Below are 25,994 nucleotides of genomic sequence, written 5' to 3'. Positions count from 1 at the left end.
AAGAGGCCTCCTGGGGGCCTGGTACACATCTTCTGGGGCCTCTTGTCCTCTGGCCTGAGCCCTGCTGGCTCAGACCACGATAGGAGAGGGGGCTTAGCTGGCTGGTAGAGCACCGTGGCCAGGCACTGGGTGTGCCGTACAGGACTGTAAAGCACCCGTGTCTTCCCCACATCCCTGGGAGAGGAGTTGGGATGCCTCCTATCAGCTGCTTGCTCTCCTGCCCATCTTCGCTGGACAAAAGAATCATCCCTGACTTCTCTGAAGTTAACTCCTTCTCTGTGCTGCTGAACTTGCTGCTTAACAAAAATAGCCAAAGGACAGTGTAAGTCTGTTTCGGGGAGTCAGCACCCTGTCTGATTCCTCTCTTTGTCTTCTGTTTCTTTCCTCCCATAACTCTGGAGGCAACAGCACCTCTGAGGCTTTCTTTTGCATCTCTTTCCCTCTATAGACTCCCACAGGCTGAGGACTGCACCACTCCAGAACCGTAGCATCTCCCGGAAATGTTGCTGGCCAATGAATGAACACAAAAAGACCCCTCTGACATGGTCCTGGGGGTCAGGGTACCTACATGCCCAGCTTGGCTCATTTGAGGCAAGACCAGCTTCTAACTTCGGGCTCAGGTTGTTGCTTTGAGCATCACTTGCCTGCTTCTGGGATATGAGTGTGTCCAGGATGTGTGGTCTCATCTTCTCTCTGCCTCTCCGCAGTTGTGCTGGTACGGGGAGTGTCTCTGCATTGGGCTTGTTAATTGGCGCTTCAGCTGGCTGATTGACTCTAATGCGGGTGAACATTTATTTACCCCAGCAGCCGCCTCTCAGACAGCCGTTAATTGCAGGCACGAGAGAGACAATAATTACGGGATAATGGGTGGCTTTTGTGTGAGTCCTTCTCTTTGCACTGTGTCAGCAAACACGGAGGGTTTGTTTTCTAACATTCAGCTACCCTGCTGGGGAATAACACAACCCCTCCCCCACTCACTCCATCCCTGTCATCCAGTCCAACCTTCCCTTTCCTTCCCGTCCTGGGTGACAGAACATGTTCCAGTCTTCCAAAATATTGTCTCCTTCCAAGTCTCATGTGGTCATGACCCCATTTTTAGGATTTGTGAGGTCGAACTCATAGTGTTAAAAAAGTAGTGCTTAATTAACTTTGCCTAAAAATGGGTAAGCAAATGTTAAACTATATGCCTGTTCCATGTGCCTCCTGATCTTTGTTGTGTGTTTGTATAGTTGTAACTGATGTGTAGCTAGTGTCTTGTGTCATGAATTTCTTTTTTGTTTAATATTATTTTATACAAACACTCCCAGGTATGATAATGATCTATAAATTTGTCATTTTAAATAGCTATAAGTAATTCTGTCATGTTGCTCCATTACTGGATTGCTTTTCTCTTATTACTGAGAATTTGGGTTGTTTCCAATTTGTTGCTATTATGAATAGCTCTGCTATAAATGTCTTTATATGTACTGATTTCCCCCCCAGTTATTTCCCTGGGGGTTCAGTGAATTATGAAGTTATATTGATCTGGGATCCTGTTGGGAAGAATGGAGGGGCTTGGGGAGCTGGAGGCTACTGGGAGAGTTTAACTAATTCCCTCCTCTCCCGCTCCCAGCATACAATTCCTCTTCTTCTCACCTCTTTTCACATCCATTTTGAGGATGATTCTTGCCCTGACTTCCCTGGTAACAGCCCAGGTTGGTGAGGTGGAGACTTGGCATTCTGATTATGTACTGCTGCATTGCAGGCCACCTAAAACGTCGTGGCTGAGAACAAGGGCTGATGGTTGTTGTTCAGGGTTCTCTGGGTTGACTGGGCTCGGGGAGGGGTGGCCCTTGCTTGGGTCATCTCCAGCTGTGGTTGTCCTCTGAAGGCTCGACTGGCAGGGCCACCAGGGAGGCTCCTCACATGTCTGGCAAAGGATGCCAGCTGTCATCGGGGAGCTCAGTGGGGCCTGTCAACCTGAGCACCACACGTGGCCTCTCCACGTGGCTTGGATTTCCCTCAGCGAGGCGGTTGGTTCTGAGAGAGAATGTCTCAAGAGAGCGCTCCAGGAGACCCAAGTGGAAATTGCAAGGCTTCTTATGCCCCAGCCTCAGGAGTCACACACAGTCATGTCCGTCACATTCTGCTGGTCCAACTGAGCCCACGCAGACACACGGAGTGGGGAATAGACTCCGCTTCCCAATAGGAGGGCACAGCAAAGAATCTGCAGACCTCTTTGGTCTTCCACTCTTGAAGACTGAAAGCATGTATTGGTTAGTAGCCTATGCATCCTACCAGGGCCTGCCTTAGGAGAGGCCATGTGAGAGTCCCTCTCCTCGTCCCCTTCATTTCCATGGAAGCAGTCTACTCCTGTCTTACTTCTGTTTACCAAAAACCTGCCCGTTTTCAGAAGTCATCTGATCTCTCAGCCTTCCCTGGTTGCCCACAGGAGCCACAAGCCTCCCTGTCTTTATCTGCCTTTGTCTCACATGGCTCTTCGCACAGTTATTTATGGGCTTGGCTTGCTAGGTTGTAAACTCTTGGAAGGCGAAGACTCTCTCATGTTCTTCTTGTTAATCTCGACACCGCACCCTGAAGACCTAGTAAAGCTCCTGGCATAGAAAAGGGCTTCCATAAATTCCATCTGCTCTCCCCGTTTTCACACATTTGAGACTGCACTGCCTGTTGAACTAATGAGTTCTTATGAACTAATGACCTTAATGGAGCGGGGGTGGTGGGAAGAGAACAAGCACTTGCCACACACTTTGTGTGTGCACTTAACAGAGCAGGCCAGGAGCATTACATGTATTATTTTACATAATTTTTAAAACAACCTGGAAAGTAAGTAGCAGCATTCCTGTTTTATAGAGGATGGAGTTGAGGTTTGGAGATGTTAAGTAACATGTGCACAGTGACATAGTTGGGGTCACCTAGTTAGAAAGTCATGGAGCCATAATTCAAACCTAGGTCTTTGGGAATTTAGGGCACATATTCCCTCCTGTACGCTTAACCTCTTGGAACCTCAGTTTCCTCATCTGTAAAATGGAGAGAATACTTCATAAGGTTGTTTAGATGAAAAGAAATAAGACTACAAGCCATCCAAGGCCGCACTTGGCATCAAGTAGGCATTCATTCCCTATTGCCTGTCACACCATGGCTTCTTGTTCTCAAGGCCTGGACAAGCACTTTACACACCTGGCATGGCTTTATGGCTGGCAATGCAGTTGATGGGTTTGCCCTCCTCATCTTTGGGTGTGTGCGTTGTTCACCAGCACACATATGACTACTGTGGTACATGCCTCCCAATTACTCCTCCTGTCCCACTGGAGCACGAGTGAGTCATTTTGCCTGGATTCTGCACCCCGCCCCCCCTTCCCCAAGTGAGAGACCACCATCTTCCTTGTAACACAGTGCAGACAGCCAGGTCTCCAGTCACCCCAGAGGCTTCTCCTAGAGCAACTGAGGTGAGGGATTCCACCCTTCCACATTAATTGCTTTTGTTTGCTTCTTTAAAATTAGTTCCAACTTCTTTAAAATTCATTCTTTCTTTTTCCTCATCTCATGCTCACTTGCTGGCTTCACTACTCAGTTCTGTTTTCCATTTTTTGGTCTCACTCTGTCTCAGAGCCTATAGGGGCCCCATTCAGAACGATTCTGCCATGGTGACATCTTGCTGGGTGAGTTAGAATGAAGGCTAGTAAGGAGGTAGCAGCTACGGGGAAGGGGCTTGCTTGGTAGAGCTGGGGAGAGCTATAATTTATGTCTTTTGCTTCCTGATTCCCTTCCTTCTTATTCCTCTGGCTCTGGTCTCCTCATTCTCTGGCCCGAGGCACTGCCTGGGAAGGGAGGAGCTGGCTGGTTTAGGCGTCCACTAGTCTGGTCTGATCTGTCCCTTTATTCCCCAACTCAGTTTCATCTCCCACTCCCCTGCCTGGCCATTGATATATGGCATAGAGTTGCCAGAATCACAGAAGGCAGAGGAGATTGGATTCTTTCTCTTAACTCTTCTCATACCCTTCCCTCCAAGGGTTCAAACTGAAAGTCTGGGAGTCCAGAAAGGGATGAGATTTTAAAAGCTCTTTCCTCCCTGCCTTCAGGCTCTTCTTTCTTCCCAGTGCTAGTCCTTTGGAGGAGCAGCAGGGCTCAGGGGCAGGCAAAATGGAAGTCTTCCCAGCAAACTGCCTTGCCAGAGCCTTGGAGGAGACCTCTTTAGACCTGGCTTTCTTTTTTTTTTTTTTTTGAGACGAAGTCTCGCTCTGTCGCCCAGGCTGGAGTGCAGTGGCCAGATCTCAGCTCACTGCAAGCTCCGCCTCCCGGGTTCATGCCATTCTCCTGCCTCAGCCTCCCGAGTAGCTGGGACTACAGGCGCCTGCCACCTCGCCCGGCTAGTTTTTTGTATTTTTTAGTAGAGACGGGGTTTCACCGGGTTAGCCAGGATGGTCTCGATCTCCTGACCTCGTGATCCACCCGTCTCGGCCTCCCAAAGTGCTGGGATTACAGGCTTGAGCCACCACGCCCGGCCTAGACCTGGCTTTCTTTATCGTTCTGGTACAGCCCTAGCAGGGGACTTGTCACAGGCAGTTGCTAGCTTTTGTGATTCTGTTCCAGTCATTGACCTGGATGCCTGGAGTTTGACAAATCTTCAAGTACAGAAAAGCGTTTCCTACGTCCATGTGAATTTGCAAATGTATGTTTTTTGTGCTTACAAGCCCATGGGAAGGTGAGGCAGGGAAGAGGAGGGCAGAATGCAAGCTGGGCAGTATGCAAGTTGGCCTAGTGCATGATCTAAGTATTTTATTTTCCCCAGTGTATGTATGTGCATGCACACACACACACACACCCCTCTTTCAGGAGGTCTGCCCTGATGGCCTCAGCTAGAACTAACCTCTCCTTCCACTGAATTCCTGTGGCACCAGTGACTTGTATCACTCACAGCAAATCTATGCTTTCAGTTGTACGGTGGTAGCAGAAGATCAGATTGGATGAATAAGTTGGGGCTGGATTATAAAAGGCCTTGCATTTCAAGCCTCCATCCTGCAGGCAGTAGAGAAGCACTGCAGGTTTGTGAGCCAGGGCATGATTGAATTGTCACTTGTGGGGAGCAGGGAGACCAGAGGTGGAGGCACCCTGTCATCTCAAGGGCAACAGGACTGGGGATGACTTGGTGCAGGTGGGTTACTGGACCAGTTTAATCTGCAGTCTGAAGGCAGTGTCATGGATAGGGAAGACTGGTTGGTGATGAGGGTCTAGGATGCCACACTGAGAGCTGTTTTGGGAGCTCAGTGGGTGTGGTTGGGGACCTGTGTCTTAGGGTAGAGTTGGTGACTGGAGACAGAAGAAGACCAGATGGAATTAGGTACAGGGCCCTTACAAAGCCCTTCTTGACACTAGCGAAGTTCACATTGGGCCACCCCCTTATGCAGGGGCATTTGCCCTGGAATGCTTTAGAGGCTTCTCTTAAAGGTGACATGGCAGAATTATTTGCTGGCTATCAAAGTTATTGAGATGAGGTGACAGGGGCTGTGGCAGAGCAGAAGCTATGGGGTCCAGGTCCAAGGACAGGTACAGATGTGCCCTGCCCATGCCACATGGACACTGTCATCCCCCATGGCCCAGCTCAGAGCAGCTGGCCCTTTCACTCCCCCGGGGCTCGGCATTTACTGCCCAGACAGAAAAGGGGAGGGATGACATGACTCCTTGTCTGTCTGCTTTCTCCCAAGGTCACCTTTGTCTCTGCTTGTCAAAACTGGCATCATCTCCCTGGCACTGCCAGCCCTGGAGCTGGGGGCTGCATGGTGTTCCCTCAATGTCTTCTTGCCTTAACGCAGTTGCTCTGGCAAAGAGCAGGGAGAGGTGCAGCGGCCACTGTGGCGTAAAGATGCCTTTGAGAGATGGGATCCCCCTCACACTCTTCTCTAGCCCTGAAGTGCAGCCTCCCTCCCTGCCCCCTGTTCCAAGAGGGGCCTTCTCCAGGGCCTTTCTCTGCTGGGGAAGGAAGGGAGGGACTTGGTCCAAGGGGGCCAGCCTGGCTGTCTATATGTTGAGAGGAGTTGTCTGCAGTGCTGGGCTGAGGCCAAGCTAAACACCCCTCTGCCCAGCTGCCTGAGCCATTCTGCTTTTCTGGATTGGTGTGGAATGGGAGAGATTGTGTGTGTGTGGCGGGGGAAGTGGAGGGGGCAAGGGTTTGTTATCTGCAGGTTAACCCTTGGGAGGCCAAGAGGAAGGCAAGCATCCAGTGGGAAAGTGACGCTGTCTGTTTTTTGGACAGGTGATCTCATCAAGGCCAAGCCCTTTTGTGGAAGCTAGGGGATGGGATGTGGATGGGGAAGGAAGAGGCATTGGTCAAAGCGTACAAAGTTTCAGTTAGACAAGGGGAATAAATTCTGGTGATCTATTACACAGCATGGTGACTATAGTTAATAATATAATAATAAAGTATATTTTTAAATTGCTAAAAGAGTAGGTTTTATTTTATTTTGTTTATTTTTTTTAGACAGAGCCTCATTCTGTCACCCAGGCTGGAGTGCAGTAGTGCAATCTTGGCTCATGTAACCTCCACCTCCTGAGTTCAAGCTATTCTTGTGCCTTATCCTCTCGAATAGTTGGAATTATAGGTGTGCACTCCCGCACCCGGCTAATTTTTATATTTTCAGTAGACATGCGGTCTCACCATGTTGGCCAGACTGATCTCGAATTCCTGGCCTCAAGTGAGCCACCCACCCTGACCTCCCAAAGTGCTGGGATGACAGGCGTGAACCACCCACTGCACCCCATCAAGAGTAGGTTTTAAATGTTCTCACCACAAAAATGATAAATATGTAAAGTGTAGATATATTAATTAGCCTAGTTTGATCATTTCACAATGTATACATGTATCAAACCATCACATTGTTCCCCATAAATAGATGCAATTATTATTTATCAATTAAAAAAGAAGATCAAGTTTGGAATGATAGCCCCAGAACCATCCTCCATGGTGATTTTATGGGGAGTGCAAATGTATGTCATAGGTAATTAGGAAAGTTGTTTGGCAGGTCGGAATCTTTGACTCCCTCTCTTAGCACAAAGATTTGAGATTTGACTAAGAGGATACAAAGGCTTTGCGTCCCACTCATCTTGTTGCCTCTCCCCGCCACCCTCAGCTCTCCCGCTGTGATGGAGGGTTAGCTATGCTGTCTGCCTTCGTCCCTTGCCCAGAAGCATGTTCACCACAGGGGAGCTTTTCCAGGCACCTGAACGAAAGCATGTCTGTCCTTACTGCATGTCTATTTCATCCCATCCCAGGACTTCCCCCAGAGCAGGTTCTAGAAATGGGATTATCTTCCTTGCCACCCCTGCTTTCATATTACCCTTGGCCATTGTGTTCAAGACCTGGGGATAAATAGTGCAAGGCTAGGTCTCCTCAGAGCTCCCAGCCTCAGAGGGACCTTACCATTTTAAATAGGCTGATTAGGAAAGCTTGTCAACGGCCAGGATCACAAAGAATGGATGTTTTTTGTTTTTAAGGGAGTTTTTTTGCTAATGAAACCTTGAACTGAAGCCACTGAACTTGCCCGGTCTGGAAGTGGGTTGCTAACTGCATAGCCTGAGAAGGAGCTCTCCTCCAGGGCAGCTGGAGAGCAGGGGCCAGGAGGTTCCTCCCAGAGAGCAGGACCTGGGGTGCAGGATTCCCCCTTCCCTGCAGGCTGAGCCCTGGCCTTCCGAAGTGGGTGAGAGCTCTGAGCTGGAGAGTTAAAGACTTGGGTTCCCAGCTGGCTTTGGCACTTCCCTAAGGATGTGTAACTTCAGACCATTCACTATCCCCTTTGAGCCCTAACTGTTTAAATTAGCTGAGAAGGAGGGATAATAATACAGTGCTTCTCTTTTGGGTTATGTGAAGCTGCAATGAAAAAAGTCAATGTGTGTAAAATGCTAAGCGAATGTCAGAGATTATTATTAATATTGTTATTGTTCTTAGGAGAGGCAGAGACCTGGAGTCCTGGGTTTGAGCTCTGCTTTCACTTGGAAGTTTCTGCAGCCCACAGCTTCCTCCCCAGGAGAGTAAAGAAGGGGCCTTTGGGGTAGGAATTGCCTGCTCCTCCAAGCCACTTTGCTTTGGGCGAAGCCATGGAGGGTTAGAGAAACCCTAGTCATCCTACAAACACAAATCCCAGGGCCAGATCATTCCTCCCTGCCCCTGTCCCTTCCTTCCCCTTCTTCCTCACTCTGTTCACTCAGCCAGTTTTCATTCCCCGCCTGGTGGAGCTGGGGGGCCTCTGGCTCTCCTGGGCAGGGCGCCTGAGGCCTGGGGGCCTGGGTCTTCTCTGGCTTGGTTTGTCGTTTGCCTTATCCTCACTTGGCGGAGGCATTGCAGAGCCTAACAGAAACCTGCCTCCTCCTCCCTAGGTGGGGCAGGAACTTTCGTTTATGGTAATGATACTCTGCATTTATAGAGCGTCTTTTCTGCTGAGAGCTCAGAGCACTTTTCCTTCTATGCACACTCTCATCTTTCTGGAAGTGCAGGCGGAGGGAAAGAATCACAGTGACTTTATAACTGAGGCTTGGAGGCACTGAGTAGCTTGCCATAGGTCACGCAGCCAGCAAGTGGCAGAGCCAGGATTTGAGTTTCAGAGTTGGGACTGCTGCCAGGATTAGTCTTGAGGTCCCTTGACTTTCAGTGAGGGACTTGTTGGCCTGTTTGCTTAGGGCCTAAAGAGTGAGGACTGGGTCAGGCGCGGTGGCTCATGCCTGTAATCCCAGCACTTAAGGAGGCCAACGTGGGTGGATCATGAGGTCAAGAGTTCAAGACCAGCCTGGCCAACATGGTGAAACCCCATCTTTACTAAAAATACAAAAATTAGCTGGACTTGGTGGCACGTTCCTGTAACCCCAAATACTCGGGAGGCTGAGGCAGGACAATTGCTTGAACCAGGACCTGGGAAGCGGAGGTTGCAGTGAACTGAGATGGATTGCGCCACTGCACTCCAGCCTGGGCGACACAGCAAGACTCTGTCTTAAAAAAAAAGTGAGGACTGATGCCTGCTTGCCTGGCTTTGGCATAGGTTGATTCAGAGGTAACCTCAGGCTCTGTGGTCCCTGAAGATCAGTGAGTGTGGGGAGGTGGGAGGTGGTGTGGCCTGCAGGCAGCTGTGCCTTGGCCATCTTGTGACTTCCCGGCGTGGGCATGAATATGGAACAAGCACCTTGGCTGAATTCTGGGTTAACCCTCTGTCCCCTGCAGCAACGTGCCCACAAAGGGTGAGCTAGGGTAGGCTCCTTTTGGCTCCTTGATTGGTCTGAGGTGGTGTTTCCTCCCAGCACTCCACCCCTCAGGAGGCAGGTGGATTAGTCCACTTGTCTGTCTTCCTGGAGCAGGCTGCCAGGAGCCAGGAAAGGAAGCATTTGGACACGAGGTGTGTTTGCACCCCGGCTCCTGCACACCTTTCTAGGCTGGTAAGGGGAGGCTCCCTCTGAGGAAACTGGGCTGGGGATGGACACTGGGACCTCTGGGGGTATCGGGCTTTGGGGACGGGGTGATAGCCAGGTGACTGTAGGGGCATGGGGCTTTGGGAGCAGGGAGGGGACAGCCGGCTGATGGTTGACTCAGTTTCCATGTTCCCAGGGGCCTCTCTAACACTCCCCTCTCCATCTTTCTTCCTTCACTCCTTACAGTTGCTTTCTTTTTCCTTTCTCTTTTTCTCTTTTCTTCCTTTTACTCATTATTTACTTGGCAAATTTGAGCTCTGAAATAGGCCAAGCATGATTCTCTCACCTTCTTTTTTCTCCCTTCCAAAGGACTTCTCTAAAAACTGAATATTCATCATCTCCCTTCTGAACTCTCTGTCTCTTTTTCCACCAATTCTCTTTCCTGCAGAATGTTCTTCTCTCCTCTCCCTGGGATCAGTAGCACCAGGAAGTGCTAAGGGAGGAAGCAGCCTGGGAGGTGCCAGCTGTTTGCCCAAGGTGGGGTTGGCTGTAGCGTTGGTTATTGGGCTGGGCTGGGCTGGAGCATGGACTTGGGTGCTCAGCTCTTCTGTGTTCTTTTTCTTTCCACACCTTCTGCCTCCTTTCTTCTTCCCATGTCCCACTGCTGGTACCTACCTAATGCAGGCAGAAAGGCAACAAGGCATTTGATCAGTTGCTGCAGGTGCTGCCTGGCTGAGATGCTCATGCTTTTTTTGAGACAGAGTCTCACTTTGATGCCCAGGCTGGAGTGCAGTGGTGTGATCTCAGCTCACTGCAACCTTCGCCTCCTTGGTTCAAGAAATTCTCCTGCCTCAGCCTCCAGAGTCGCTGGGATTAGAGGCATGTGCTACCACCATGCATAGCTAATTTTTTTGTATTTTTAGTGGAGATGGGGTTTTGCCATGTTGGCCATACTGGTCTCGAACCCCTGACCTCAGCTGATCTGCCTGCCTCGGCCTCCCAAAGTGCTAGTATTACAGGTGTAAGCCACCGTGCCTGGCCGAGATGCTTCTTTCCAGAACCCAGGGTACCAAAAGGCCGAACTCAGTATGAGGCTGGAGATGCTCTTTGTTTTCGGCTCTGAGCCAGGGTGATCTAGGGAAGGAAGGGTGCTTCACATTGGAAGACAGAATGAGGCTCCTTCACAACCTCATGGTGGGGCCTTGGGAGGGCTGCTTCCTCTTTGGTAGCACTGGCTGTACCTGTGTCAAAGGCTCCGAGGGGATCTGGCCATAGAAAGTGAGCTCTAACTTGTCACAGTGGTTCTGCTGGGAAGGGAAGAACAGCCTGAGGGTTCTCTCTACGAGTTCTCCAGAGCAAGACCTCCAGAGGCCTGGCCAGCTTAAAGGAGTTTATTGCACTATCGCCTAGCACAGTTACTCCTAATCTGTAGGGTCTGATTTATATTTTTAAAGCTTTTTATTAGAGAATCAAGCATACACAAAAGTAGAGAGACTGATACAATAACACCAGTGTGCCCAAGTTTCAGCGGTTTTGAAGACATCTCTTAGTCAGTCTTGTTTCAAGTATATTCCTGGTCCTTTCTGCCCTCTGACAATTTTGAAGCAAATCCTAGACAGCTGAATATTTCATCTCTAAAGAAAGGGACTTCCGGCCGGGTGCAGTTTCTCACGCCTGTAATCCTGGCACTTTGGGAGGTCAAGGCGGGTGGATCACCTGCCCAACATGGTAAAACCCCGCCTCGCAGCTTTTTGGCTAAGATCAAATGTAAAGATAGGGACTCTAAGAAAAATACCAAAACATGAGCACACCTAAGCAAAATGAACAATTCCTTAATGTAATCAACTATCCTGTTAATGTTTACATCTCCCTGATTATATATATATATATGTGTTTCTAGTGTTCTTTTAAATTTGGATCCAAATAAGGTCTATTCATTGTGATTGGTCATTATAGCATTTAAATCACTCCTAATCTGTAGTTGTTCTCTCTCTTCTGAAGAAACTGGATTATATGGCTTTTTTTTTTTTTTTTTTTTTTTTTTTTTTTTTTTTTTGAGACAGGGTCTCACTTTGTTGCCCAGGCTGGTCTCAAACTCCTGGCCTCAATGATCTGCCCGCCTTGGCCTCTCCAGTAGCTGGGATTACAGACATGAGTCACTGCATGCAGCTTGGGTGATTGTCCTGTAGAGTTTTTCACATTCTGGATTTGGCTGATTGCATCCTCATCGTGTCATTTAACATGTTATGCTGTCCCTGTAGTTCCTGTAAATGTAGTTAGATTTAGGGCTTAATCAAATTCAGGTTCCTTTAATTTACTTATTTGTGGGACCGAGGCAAGAATCCATTCGTGGTATGCACATCTCTCAGGAGGCACACGATGTCTGGTTGTCTCTTTTTGTGTGTGATATTGGCAGCCTAGATGATCTTTGCCTAGCTCCATTAATCCATTACAGGCTAATTGCCTATTAATGACTCTCTAATCAGACGTTGCTTCTTTGATCTCACAGTAAGTGATCTTCTGCTTTGGAAAGAGGCCCTTCTCTGGGAGGTGTTGTTGTGGTAGAGGCTCTGGAATGGCAACAGGGTGGCCCACTCCCACCTGTTCTGGCTTCTCTGTGGATTGGTAAGACAGTGGCCCCATAAAGGCCAGGTTGAAGGTTCTGGAAAGAGTCCTTTGCATTGCTTTCCAGTCATGTTTAAGTCTTCGTACTGATGGAGAGAGTCAGAGCCTGAAACATCCTAAATAACTTTTCCAATTAGCTCTGAAATACAGTTCAGCCATGTTTAATCAGATTAATGCTCAGACATAAATCTTTCTTGACTATCCCCTATAATCACCCTGGGCTCTTTCTACTATCAGTGACTTAATAATAACTCTATAATAATAATAATAGCTTACAGTCTACAAAACATACACACACAAGAAGTGGTGCAACACAGAGGGTAAGAGTGGAGCTTTGAGGTCAGCTGGCTTGGCTGCAGATTGTGGCTCCATCACTTTCTAGTAACTTCTCTCCGCATTAGTGTCTATCCAACCTTATAAGGTTGTTATGAATATTAAGTGAGACGATATAAACAAAGAGCTCAGCACAGTGCCTGGGATATAGTAGATGTGCAATAAATGTCAGCTATTGTTATTTTGAAACCATCTACTCATAGCAATCTAGTATCTAGCTGCAAGAGTGTGCAGACACTGCACAGGGACAGAGTAGCAGCAGACAATTGAAAGTTGACAGTGGCTCATGCCTGTAATCCCAGCACTTTGGGATTACAGGGGAACCCGGGAGGCAGAGGTTGCAGTGAGCCAAGATGGCGCCATTGCACTCCAGCCTGCGCAATAAGAGCGAAACTCTGTCTAAAAAAAGAAAAAGAAAGAAAATTGGCTGTGGGTTGGGTGCAATGGCTCACACCTGTAATCCCAGCACTTTGGGTGGCCGAGGCAGGCGGATCACCTGAGGTCGGGAGTTCAAGACCAGCCTGGCCAACATGGAGAAACCCTGTCTCTGCTAAAAATACAAAATTAGCTGGGCGTGGTGGCACATGCCTGTAATCCCAGCAACTCAGGAGGCTGAGATAAGAGAATCCCTTGAACCTAGGAGGCAGGAGTTGCAGTGAGCCAAGATTGTACCATTGCACTCCAGCCTGGGCAACAAGAGCAAAACTGCATCTCAAAAATAAATAAATAAATAAATAAATAAAATAAAAGCAGCTTCTTTCCTTTTTATCCCAGTCAGTGTCATCAGAAAGCAGACAGGGCTCCAGCTCTAATTTTGAGAATAATGAGGTTTTATCCAGAGAAGTCAGGGAACTGGCTTTCAGAAACACAGTGAGTCAGAGGATATGCCTCAAATGGGAAAGGAAAGCCCGCCATCCCAGCTCTCTGCTACCTGCCCTGTCCTTTCCTTAGGAATGGGAGCAAGTGAGGAGAGAGGAGAGAGGATTGGGGTTTGGCTTAGACCTGCTCTTGTATTTTTCCCTTTTGGAGGCCTGGGCTGTCTCTTGCCCTTGAGACAGGCCCTCTGAGGCCTTGGTCTAGAGAGCCAGGCGGCTGTGCCTCCTCCCCAGGAGCTTGTGGTCCCCTGCGGCCTGGCACAGCTGCTCACCCATCTGCCTGTGCAGATCAGAGGTGGAAATCTGCAGTTAGACAATTGGACACCACAACGTGCCTGGACAGATGAGGAAGCCTACTTGCAAGGTGCCGATCAACCACGGGGCTCCCAGCGCTCTCCTGGGCCTCAGTGGGCCAGAGATTCCAGGCCAAGAGGGGCTCCCAGAAGGGACCTGTCGGCATCAGGGCTCATTTGCCCTGTGCTAGCTCCTTATCACTGTCTACTTCCTGTACCTCTCCACATGCGGGGCACTAGAGACACAAGATACCCTCTGTGGGCCTTGAGAGGGAGACAGAAAGGAATGGAGCTGAGGATAAATCGGCAGCAAGGCCTCAGTGCCAGGTGGGTGGGAGAGGTAGGAAGGACAAACAAGCAGGAAGCCCTGGTCCTGCTTTCTTGGGCATTAAATGAGGAAGAATGGTGCACAGTGAACAAAATGAAATGCTGTATTTCTGTTTCACTGGGCTCGCGCCTGTTACATCCTTGAGCTACTTCTTTTGCTGGGAGTTCAGCCTTGTGACTCAAGCATGTGAGCAGAGAGTGGCAGGGTTTCTCTCCCAGGAGGAGGAAGAGGGGGTGGAGAGAGACTGGGGAGAGGCTGAAACCCAAGTAGCTGCTTTGTCCACAATTCCCTGCTACAGAGGCTGCCGTATTCAGCACACTTCTGCCTGGACCACTCCCTGCCTAAGTGCAGAGGCCCCAGGGTTTGGGCAGTGAGCAGATCCTCGCTCTATTTGGATCATATAGGAAGGAGGGAGCTAGACTAAGGATGATGAAAGACAGCGTATGCTGAGTGAGGTCAAGTCCTAGTGCTGAGCTCCATGCTGGCACACAGAAGGCACTCGTAAAATATATATGGAATGAATGAATGAACCAGCCAACCAAGCTTAGAGAAGGAAAGGGGTTTGATTATATTTATCCTCTGACTCTTAATTCTCTAGTTTGATCCTTAGCAGTCAGATTTAGGGCTTGGACAGCAAAAATTATTTGCTAGAAATGTGTTGTGTGTGGGTGTAAGGCTCGATAATCTATCACCTGGAGCCCTGCTTTGTGAATTAACCAAACTTTTGGTTCTCTTCTTTCTCATTTGTCTCCATGCCTCTGTGGTGCTCACTTGGGTTTGGGAGGTGGTACGGACTGGGGCAGCCATGCAAAGGCTTGTTAGAATGAGAGCTGGGAAGCCTCTTCTGTCTGTGCTCTCATGGCCCTTTTTGGGTTCTGAATATGGGTCTTGATTGTCTCTGCTTCTTTGCCAGTGCTTTGCACATAGTGGGCACTGATAGAACATTTGATGAGCTAAGACGTGACTGTGTGTTGGCACAGGCAGGAGGGAGAAGCTTTATTCTCCTGGCTGGATTGGGTCTAAGGAACAGAGGAGCTGAGTATCTACTTGTGCCCTCTGGTCTGCACAAACTGAAGGGCACAGTTGGAGCCGGGCTCTGTTTCAGCTGGCAGAAGGGGGCATGGAACTGGAGCTGCCCTCGGCCGTGGAGAAAGTTGGCCACAGCAGGACTGGACACGTGGAGTGCTCAGAGCCTGCCTCACAAAGCAGCTTAGGAGAAAATTAAGTGGACTCAAGCCAGGGGACGCATGGCTCACTGTGCTGGATGAGGGGGCTGGGCAGGGTGAGGAATGGGGCTCGCTGCGGGCAGAGGGACGCTGCCCCTTTTGTGTTCAGCCCAGTCTATAGTTAATGGCAGCCCAGCGGTGCTTGGCATTGGCAGCCTGGAACCGGTAGCTACTACTTCTCCCCATGCTGACCTTCCACCCCTTGTTCACCTGGGCCCTGAGATCTTTGCAGAACTAAGTGACCTTAGGGACAGGCAGACTAGAGTCTTGCACCAAGGCCTCCTGCGTTTGTTCACAGGCTACTCTAAGAAGCTACCAGTAAGGAAGTTTCTCAGGGCTCAGGGTCCTGAGCACCTTCAGAAGTTTCTAATCGGATTTTGTCTTCCAGATAGGAAGGAAAACCCATCCAGATCTTATAGAGGAACCAAAGCCCAGTGAGGCAGGGACTTGCCCACAGTGACATGCATGCTGAGGGCTCACCAAGCAGGCAGCTGGGCATTCGGGCTCCTAGGCCTGGGACCTGAGCTCTCAATATTTCTGAGCATGAAGATCTCGTGTGGTGCCCATTGGTTCTTTGTCAAACCAGAGATTTATTTATGTGAGTTCTTTGGCAGGGCAACCAATTTGTCCCAGTGTGCCTGAGATTCTCCCAATTTGAGCACTGAAAGTCCTGGGCAAACTGGGATAGTTGACCACCATGTCCCTAGGGATTCTCCCCCTGCCAGCCCTCTAAACCCAGTTTGCATTTCTCTTTATTGCTTTAATTGCAGGAAACATTTCTTACTGGTATTCATTTTCAATGGGCTGACCCCAGAAAGCTGAACTTGTAGATAACTGGGAAGAAACGTTGCCCACCCAAGGTGCCTGGCACTAGACTTTCCTATCTCTCAGGAGCGCTAAGACAATCAAAATAGTTGCATCTCTCTAAATGCGACTGGTGTAACTGAAGTACAGCGTGGAGGTGACTTCTGCCTCTCCCTTGCTGAAAGCTCTGATCAAATTCTGTATTCCTGCATCTCCTCTCTTCTAAGTAACTCAGGCATCGTGTGATCTCCAGTCTCCTTTACCCAACACAGTCCCTAAGCCAAAGGACAAAGACACAAACAGGTGACACAATACCCTTTTAATGAATGGAGAAACTGATGTCTATGGAAGGTTTAGTAAGCTGTTGGCCTCAGGTCAGATAAAAACACCAGGATCCAAATCGACTTCCAATTCAGCACCTTTAGACTTAAAGCCTTCAGCTTTTGTGACTTCTGGAATAGTCTCTCCACTTTCACTCATTTCTTCTGAATTGTAACCCTCCCAGATAAGACTTTGTCAGAGAAACTCAACCTCAGAGAAAACTGTTTCTAAGTTCTCTTCATTTGGTTCCTTTCCTTGTCTTATTGATGGTGAGACATTTCTGTCTCAGCATGAGCTGCCTCTCTAATGGGGACCGCAAAGTAGCCAGAGCTGGAGTTTCCTATTGCCCAGTCCTGCCCTTCGTATCCTATCCCATAAAGGGCTTATTCATTGAGGCCCCTTTCTTTATCCTATTTATAAATCTTTTCAGCATGTCTTTGTCCCCAGTGACAAACCCTATTCTATCTTCTACTTCAGCCTTTGAGATACTAAAAATTTCCTTCCATCTTCAAAATCCCTTCACAATCCATAGCCCTGACTCTTACCAGGGATGCCTGGCAATCAAAGTCAGAGCAAAGAACTGCCCTTTGCAGGACTGGCCCACGGGTCGCAGCAGGATTCTGGGATGTGGGCCCCAAAGAGGGCTCCTGAAGTCCTCCTGTGGCTGAAACACATCCCTACCGATTGCACTTTTATTGTACCTCATTGTCTCTAGGAGTGACTCATGCAGACTCAGGCAGAACCCTGGGGCCCAGGACAGAAGTGTTACTTCAGGTCTCACTCAGCACTGATTCAGCATGCTTGTAATTAGAATTGAGTGATCTCATGGATGAACTGTACTGGGCTAACTTGAAGAGCACAGCTCTGGAATCAGTCTGCCCAGGTTCTTTCCAAGTCCTGCCACTCCATCCTCAGGCAGGATATTTAACCTGATTTTGTCTCAGGTTCCTCATCCTAAAAGAGAGGTCAGAACAATAACCATCTCAAAAGGCTGTTGTGAAGATCAGATGAGTTGCATTTAGAATTATTCCTCACACAAGTATGCACTCAATAAATAGCTATTATTTTAATACTAGGTAGCTTACACCCTCTGCCATTTACCTCTCTAGTAAGCTGTTTATTCATTTGACAAATACATACTGAGCACCTATTATGCACCAGGAATACAAGCACAACCTTGTTGAAACTTTCCAGTTACACAAGCAGTTTATAATGCCCTCTAATTTCACATTAGCTTTCTTTCTTCCGAAATGTCCATTTGGCTGTGACAGCAGTTGAGAAGTCATCACTTTGGTCACATCTAGCTCTCAGTGATCCTGGTCTGCATGTTGTGGGGCAAAGGCTACTTGCCTTGGGAGTCAGAGGACCTGAATTTCTATTGATGATTCAGCTGGTAACCAGCTGGAAGCTATTGGACAGGTCGCTTCCTCTTTTCTGAACCTCAGTGTCTCCATCCTACCTTGAGGGGTGCTGTGGAGATAAGATGAGATAACGATGCAAAAGACCTATTAAATGTCAGGTGCTAGGATGGAGCAAAGAGAAGACAGTCCTTGGGAGACTGGCCCATCTAAGTGCAGAGGCGGGCCTCCCCCAGGCAAGGCTCTGAAGATAATTAACATGAGTGCAAGCTCCCGGAGGGCACTGAGTGTCAGGGCCCAGCATGGTGCGCTGTGGCACATAGTAGATACACAGTTAATGCCTGCCACATAGCTGTAGACCCTTAGCAAATGTTTGTCAAGTGAATAAATGTGACATAAAGGGCTCCAACCAATGTAAAAGCGGGGAAGGCATTAAGTTCCAAGGAAATTCAAAGCAAAGGGAATTTTCCTCAGGTTTGGGCATGGTCTTTCAGGGAGGGTTTCCTGGGAGAGATGATTTAGATTTAGGATGGGAAGACCTTGCATCCATAGAATGACACTCCATGGGACAGGAAGGGAATTTGCAAAATACATAGGGCCAGTTAGCTTGATTGGGGTGGGAAGAGCAGTCCCCAGAATAAAAGGAGTAGGATAGGAGTTTACATGCTCAGTAGCCACAACTGGGATTTGAGAGAGTAAATGCTTGGTTGGGGGAATGTGGAGGAGCATGTGTGAGGAGTGTGATTCTGGTTGGTAGGGAGTAGACCACAGGAGGCCCATTATCTGCTGCCTGCCCATTAGGGAAAGAATCCCACTGGCTGATAGCTCTGGATAATAGTGACAGTGGTTGAAGCTGTGGAGGCCTGGGACTGCCTGAGACCACCTGCTAAGCAGCCAGCTTCTATCGTCCACTAACTGCACTTTGAAGGTGGCGAAAGCTGGATGGCACCAGTTTGCTGTGTGACCCCACTGGCTTCCCAAGTCATGCCAGGGAGCTGGTGTGGCTCATTACGAGTCCTGGGAACTTCTGTTGTGGTGGAAAGCAAAGGCACAGAGAACTTCCAGAAGGATGCCAGGGCAGCTAGGACTAAAGTCATCCAGTTTACAGCCTTGAGGTGAATCGATCATCATTTCCTTCCTTTAAACAAGAAGTCTGGGCACAAATAGGCACTCATTGTTAGTGTGTTAAATTGGACAGCATGAGACTAAAGGGGTGTGTGTAGGGTGCGGGTTCAGACGGACCTGAGGGCCTGTGCAAGCTCTGCTGACTGCTGTGTGACATTAAGAAAGCTTCCTAACCTCTCTGGGCGCCACTTTTCTCATATGTGAAGTCAGAGTAACAAAGCCTTTTGCCAGAGAGTTAATTTGAGGACTAGCTAAAGTATAGAGAACAGTGGCTACATAGCACATGATAAACTGCTCCACAAGTGGTGGTGGTTTATGTTTTTAGTTTATTCTCAATATTTTTTAGTCTCCTGCTAAGGGAGAGAAGGCAGAGCATGCCCTGCCAGAGCCCCAGGGGCAGCTCCTGGGCCTGCCTTTCCTGATTCAGCAGCAGGCTGGGCCCACTCGGGCCTGCACTGCCTTAAGCACTGGGCCAGCAGACTGTGAGCCTGCCCTTTTCTCCTTTGTATTCTGGCAGACACACAGCAGACATTTATTAAATGCTTATTGAATGAAAGATGCATTTGACATGGTCCTTGTCCTTTCAGTTTCACAGTCTAGCAGCGGAGACACACATGTAAACAAAGGATGAAGAAAAGTAAGATTAGATGCATAGAGTGGTTTGCAAACACAGAGGGAGGAAGACTGCCTGGGTGGAAGTAAGAAGTGGTTGTAGGGTCAGGTTAGGTTGAAACTTAAAGTATGGGAAGGGTAGGCTGGAAGGTTTGAGGTTCCAGCAGAAGAAACAGCATGCACAGAGGCTGAGATGCAGGAGGAAGCACGGGCACCGGAACTAGATTAGCAGAGTCAGAGGCTGGAGCACAGAGCGCACTGCAGCGGGGCAGTATGGGAGGCTGGAAGGTGGGCCAGCTTGTGAAAAGCCTTGACAGCCCTATGCAGGAGGCTGAACTTAATCCTTTACAAGTTATAAGCAAACATGGGGCACAATCAATTTGCTTCCTTTCCTCTCCTTGCTCCCATCCTTATGGTCATGTGCAGATCCTCAGGATTCTGAGGATCAGAGAGGCTTGTGACCTGCCTGAGGGTGCACAGCATATTAGCTGTGAGGTCAGAATGAGAGTTCAGCCCCTCTGGCTTCCCCTGAGCGGTGCTTTATGTAGTGGACTGTCCTGATGATGTTGCTTGACTCCCTCTACCATCCTTGTGGGCAGCCATGGCCTCTGGGTAACCCTACTCCATATTCTGACCCGAAACAACAGCTTTGTCCATTTAAAGGGTCTACTGTGATTGAGCCCGGACCTCCCCCTTCACCATCCTCCCCCTTCTTTGGCACAAAGGAGAAGCTACAAGATCCCTTGGAAATAGCCTCCTGCTTCATTTCCAGGTGCTGGGCTGCCTGGCACGCACCAGACTTGGCTTGAGAACATGTTTTTCAAAAGAGATCAGGCAGGCTTTGCCGAATGTAATGGAATTATTCTGAGTTTTTTGGGGGAAGGCTAAGAACCCCTCTGCCCACTCCCCATTGTACACACACATACTCTAGAGATGAGCTCCAAGAGTGCCGCAGGCCAGCTCAGTGTGCCGTGCATACAAGAGGTCTCCACAGAGCACGTGGAGGGAGCAGTTGACGTATGAGCAATAGCCATGTGGGGAGAGATAGGGGTCCCAGCACTTTCCAGAAAAGAAGGAGGAGCTGTGGGGCCCTAGAGGGGCTCCGTATAAACAGGACTGACCAGAAAGTTTCCCTATTTCTTTGCCCCAGGGAAATTCCAGAGAGAAGCCAAGTTGCTAAGTTATGGTTTCTAGTTGTTTCCCTGCGTCATGCAGGCACCAAGCCTGCTCAGAGCCCCTTCCTATAGAAGCCACTGCTCCCTCCCACCCTCAGTCTCCTGGGGAACTGAGCCGTGGGTATGGTGAATCCAGATGGAGGGCATGGCTCCTTCCTCAGGGCACTGCTGGCACCAGCTCCCCACCTGAGAAGCACCCCCCATGCTCACCCCTCCCTCAGGGGTTGGGAGTCAAGTGGAGGGGTCTACCCAGTGTACATTGCATGCCGCCATCCTCCTAAATCCGCTTCCATCACCCAAGACAGCACCGAGCCTCCATTAAATGGGTGGGCATGGAGGCATGAAGGGGTGGTGGAGCACAGCACTCCCCCAGGGAAGAGGCAGCTGGTTCTTTGTTCCCTTCTTTGTGGTGGTAAAGGAGAGAATAAGGAGGATGGGGCAGCAGTGTCTGAAGTCCTGTGGCTTCCTGGCCCCTTGGTGGCTGAAAGGCCACTCTGCTACTAGTGCTCTCTAGTTACATCCCGGGGGGACTCTAGGAAGGCAGCCTGTTCCACTCATCCCTGTTAGAATTAGACCCGCAGAGGGTGGTGTACCAGGATTCAGTTGCACTGGCTTGAGATGACCATGAGCTCCTGGTATCCACGCACCCACTCTTCCTCCCTCCCTCCTCATCCCCACCCACCCTACCTCTTTCTCCCTTGTCTCTTTCCTCCCTCTGTATGTCTCCCTTCTGTCCTCCCTTTCCTCCCTTTCTTCCCCAAATATTTATTGAGAAATGTTTATATGTCAGATACCAGGAATGCAAAGATGAGTAAGACACGGCCACTGCCCTCAAGGAACTCAGAGTGCTGTGGGGGAGACAGACATGTAAACAAATGACTGCAATGCAGGACAACAGGCGTGACTGAGAAATACCTGCGTCTGACTTACAGACAAAGTGCACAGGAGGGAGGGACCACTCCTGTTGGGTGGGGACAGGGGACTAGAAGTGCCTACTAGCTCTAAAAGAAGCCCACCTTACTGGGACCCTCCCTCGCTTACGTTCACACAGTGTGACAATGGGTAAGTCTCTTAATGTCTCTTGATCTCAATTTCCTCAGTTATTAAAAAAATAATGTATGTTTGGGGCTTACCACAGAATGGAAAGATATGAAACATCTTGAGTTGTGCCCAGTATGAGGAGATAGTTAGCCAGCTCTCATTTGTAAGGACAGCGATTGGGACACGGAATTTTGGAGGAAACAGTCTGTAAGACTGACAGCCTGCTCCTCCTCCTGCTCCCGGTGTTATGAAATGTTGCATAGCACAGGAAAGGACTGTGGGCGCCTCACGGGGGAAAGGAGAGTGATTCCACAGTTACAGCCCACTCTTGTCTTCTTTCTCCTCTTTCCTTCCCACCGGAAGTATCTACTGGGTTGATGTGGCACAGGGTCAGTTCTAGAGATGAACCGAGTACCTTGTTTTCGGGTGACTTTGCATGGTTATCAAGATGGGAAGGAAGCAAGGGCAGATTGAGAAAGCTAGGGACCACAGGAACTTGGAGATGGAGATTACCTGATTTTCTGTTCTCGCATTTACCGGACCAGAAACCTTCCGTCTCTGCACTGCAGGCTCACTCATAGAGTGGCCTCTGGCAAGTCAGAGAATCTTCCCCTCCTAACACCTCTGGACCATGGAGAAAATGAAATGAGACATGCTCAGAAAGAACCCGAGTCTTCCAGAATAAAAGGTGTGGGAGAGATGTAATGTCATCTGGTCAGCTTTATACTGCTCAAATTAAACAAGTACTTAATGCATTATATGGTTATGAGCCCTGTTAACCGAGTTTATTATCACCAGCTATTGTAGTAGAAAGCTCTGGACTTTATAGTGGGACCCTGGAGTTATTGCTTCCTGAGTTCAAAGCACTTGAACATTAACTTGCTTGGATTTGAGGCGAGTGCCTATGAGGACACCCTTATGAAGCCACCCCTCTCTCAGACAAGGTCAGCTCCTCAGTGGCCAAAACCTCTGAGGGCCAGCCTTCCCCTGCTGTGCAAGAAGTTGGCTGCAAAGTGAAACAGACGCTGTAGTTCAGTGGTTCCAAGTCCAGACTTGGGAGGCAGAGTTCAAATCCAGGCCCTGCTACTTCCTAGCTGTGTGGCAACTTAACCTCTCTGTGGTTCAGTTTCCTCACTTGTACAGCAGGGGTAATAATAGTACCTACCCCACTGAATTTCATGCGGAGTAAATGAGTCAATTTGAAGCACTTGGTCCTGTGCTCTCAGATCCTCTACACGCTCTGTCCAGCCACTGCTCCTCCAGTCACCTCTGTCTCCTTCTCTAAAGCCAGGGCAGACACCTGTGGAATCTCCCGAGCCCTGGGAATTGGGCTCCAAGAACAGATTGTCTTTGGAGAGACACTTCTTAGCTTCTCCCACATAGTGACTTTCAGTTTTTTCTCTACCCTACAGAAGAATATTTACCTTGTAAGCAAAGATACTCATGCACGCACATGTACACACACTTGCACTCCTGTGTGTATAAGTGTATGAAATAACACTTTTATATAGCACTTGTGTAAAGTACTTTTCCAAATGCTCCATGAATATCAATTATTACAGTCCTCACAACAACGATATGAGGTGGATACTGTTATCGTCCTCATTTTAAAATGAAGAAATGGAAGCATAGAAAGATTAAGTGGCTGAGCCAGGATTCTTATATTGTGTGTGTGTTTTAACAAAAGTGTCCCAAAATAATACTTATTCTTACCAAGTGCAGTATACGCTATGTTCTGTTCTGTTCCATTCAATTATTAAAAATGCATTTCTCCCATGTGCCAATTTGGATTATGTTTACTAATCTGAATTCGCAACTCACTGATGATTCCAAAGCCACAGTTTGAAAGACACTGTCTGTAAGACGGGGTAGTTAGAGGAAAACTTCTGAGGAGAAAGAAATGGCAGACTTCCTCCATGTGGCCTGTGTTCAAAGGTGGGTGGGGATCTAGCCGGGAATGTTGGTGGAGCTCTGACATGGATGAGAAGGTGCCTCCTGTTCCCAGATGTGAGGTTCTAAAGAAAATAGGCCTAGACCCTCAGCGCTGGCTGAGGAGGTGAAGGCTACAGGTGGGGCCGGGCTTGCGTTCCTGGTTGGGCAGATTCTACTGATAAACTCTCAGAAGAGGCCTAGCTGCTGGAACAACATCACTGATTGTTATCTTATCTCTTCCCAGACTCAAATCAGGAAAGACCTTCCAAGCTGGAGCCCCTGCCTGGAGCTAGGACCCAGGGCTGCTTGCTGTCCCTGAGGGCCTCTGTAGGCCTGGATTGGTATTCTATCAGCAGTACCCTATGCTTAACTTTTTCGTTTAACTTTTTGAGCATTTTTATATTTACCAAGTTATTTTATGCTCAAAAGAGCTGAATTTGGTGAGCATAGGTTCCATTCCATTCTACAGGTGGGGAAAAGAGGCCGAGAGATGCTCAGTGATTTGGTCCAGGCTGGAGGAGACTGGAAGGCACCTCCAGACGTCCAGTTCTGGTCATTTCAGCTACAGATGGCGCGGTAGATTATGTGATTAGCCTTGGAGACGTTTAAGGAGTGGATACGAAGAGGCCGCTTTATCTGTCTGGGGTTCATCTTCTGGCTCCTCTGTTCTTCAGCCCTAGTTCCCGCTGGTAAAACACCAGTAGGGTGATTGAGTCCCACCCTGGGATATCCTAACACAGATGCCAAAGGAAAGAGGAATGAGCTGACATCTTTATTGATTTCCCTAGTGGGGAATGGGTTCAAATGGGTAAATTTGACACCTGTATTGAGCTCTCCAGTAGGGAATGGGCTTAAATTCCAGTTGGCCAGATAAAAGTTAAATCAAAGACTGGGAGACCAGAAAAGATGGAAACTGAGGGAAACTGTGACCTTTTAGAAGGACCTCCATCTCTCTGGAATGAGTTAGCCAAGTCACTGTGCCAATGAGTGGGGAGGCAGGGCACGCTCAGCTTCGGAGGCTCTGCCAGCTCTGGGTGGTGCTGAGTGAACCCTACCCCCACATACCCTGCAAAGGCACTGGGAACAAGGGGTTGGGTACCCCTGGACTCACCCATTGAAAGCATTTCTCCCATGTCCCTATTCTGAGCAGCCTGCAGCTGTCTTCCCCGGCAGCTGTCTCCCTGAGCCTACTTGGGTTTCTTGTGGGCACAGAGAGTGCTCTCACACCCACTCTCCACATCCTGTATCAAGAAAGTCAGGTTCTTACCCAACCAGGGCCTCTCCTCCCCTTGTCAGTGCCGGTGTTTCTTTTAATAGTTTAAAAAGTTAGAAAAATATTTTTCAGAGCTTTAGTTGCTCCTGAAGAATTCTAGCTTCCTCCCACTGGGAGTGAGCCTTCAAACATCATTTATCCATTGATCAATGAGAAAATATTTATTGAGCTGGAGCCACTTCATGCATTGCATTACATGCATCGCGGGACTCCACAGTCTGGCCCCGAATACCTGTCCAGCTTCATTTAGTTATGAGGAATAAGCAAGCTCATAAATAGGAAGCATTCCCACAGTGTCCATAGTAAACACACAGTAAACGTTTATAGAATTGTTGTTACTTCCCAACACGAACCTTGACCTAGTCCAGGGACCCCAGTAATCTCCCGTCTCCTTCCTGTGACTTCCTCTAAAACACCTGGCCTTGTCCTCTCATGCTGTCATCTCCATGCTGCAGCCTCCCCTGGGCACCTCCCCGGCTCCTCACTCACACTGCCCTCATCCCAGGCTGCCTCTGATCGAGGATGGTTTTGTTGGTTTGCTTTTATCTGTATCCACTCTCTAGATTAGGGTTTCCTTGAAGGTGGGGACCATATCTCGGCTCAGTCTCTAGCACTGTCATGCTCAGGACATTTCTAGGGAATGACTGGCTAACATATGCCTACAACTTCACGGCAGAGGGGGTTTTCTGTGGGCTGAGGGTGTTTAACTGGGGCCTTCTGGAAGAGGTGGCATTTGAGCTCAGCCTTAACATGGTGCCCACCTGCCTTCCCCTGGGAGATTTGGATTTAACAGGCATCTGGGGGAGAGGGAAGGGGAATGACACCGCCAGAGCAGGAATGCCTAAGGCCTTTCGGGGAAATATTGCAAAGTTCAGTCAGGTTGAACTAGAAAACTTACACATGGAGCCATAGAATATGACATTTGAAAGATGAGTGGGGACGTGCTGCAGTGGGCCTTGGATGCAAAGCCGTGGAGGTGGACCCTTATGTAGCAGGCAGGGGAGGGATGACCACTGAGGATTTCTGAGCAGGAGAGTCACATGATGAAACAGGCATTGAGCCATAGCCAGTGGAGGGGAAATTGGCTTTAATTTTAAAGGCCCAGGGCAGAGTCCTAAATGTCCTCTTATCACCCATTTCAAATGATTCTTAGTATCTAACCTAAATCATTCCTGCCGTAATCAAAGTCCAGTTTGTCTCACAGGAATTGGAAAACAGCTGGACAGGGCTGTCATTCTCCCATTTCTTCCAGAGAGAACCCACATATCTTGGTGTGGTGCAAGAGT

General features: G+C 48.8%; 1 protein-coding gene across 39 annotated transcripts in view; it reads left to right on the top strand.

Moving 5' to 3' along the window:
• Positions 1–25,994, top strand: part of PLEKHA6 (pleckstrin homology domain containing A6) — a 154,609-nt gene that overhangs the window by 36,162 nt on the left and 92,453 nt on the right. For 2 of the 39 annotated variants that reach the window (XM_078004203.1, XM_078004216.1), the window contains exon 1: positions 9,278–9,414. The exons of 30 other annotated variants lie outside the window; for them this stretch is intronic. The gene's annotated coding sequence lies outside the window, so the exon portion shown is untranslated. Of the gene's footprint in view, positions 1–9,277; positions 9,415–25,994 lie in introns of those variants that run through there. 7 more of the 39 variants (XM_078004263.1, XM_078004258.1, XM_078004239.1 and 4 more) reach the window with 6 other exon arrangements.

Source organism: Macaca mulatta, chromosome 1, assembly GCF_049350105.2.
Source record: "Macaca mulatta isolate MMU2019108-1 chromosome 1, T2T-MMU8v2.0, whole genome shotgun sequence".
Lineage (NCBI taxonomy): Eukaryota > Metazoa > Chordata > Mammalia > Primates > Cercopithecidae > Macaca > Macaca mulatta.
This window is presented reverse-complemented; position numbering and strand designations above follow the sequence as displayed.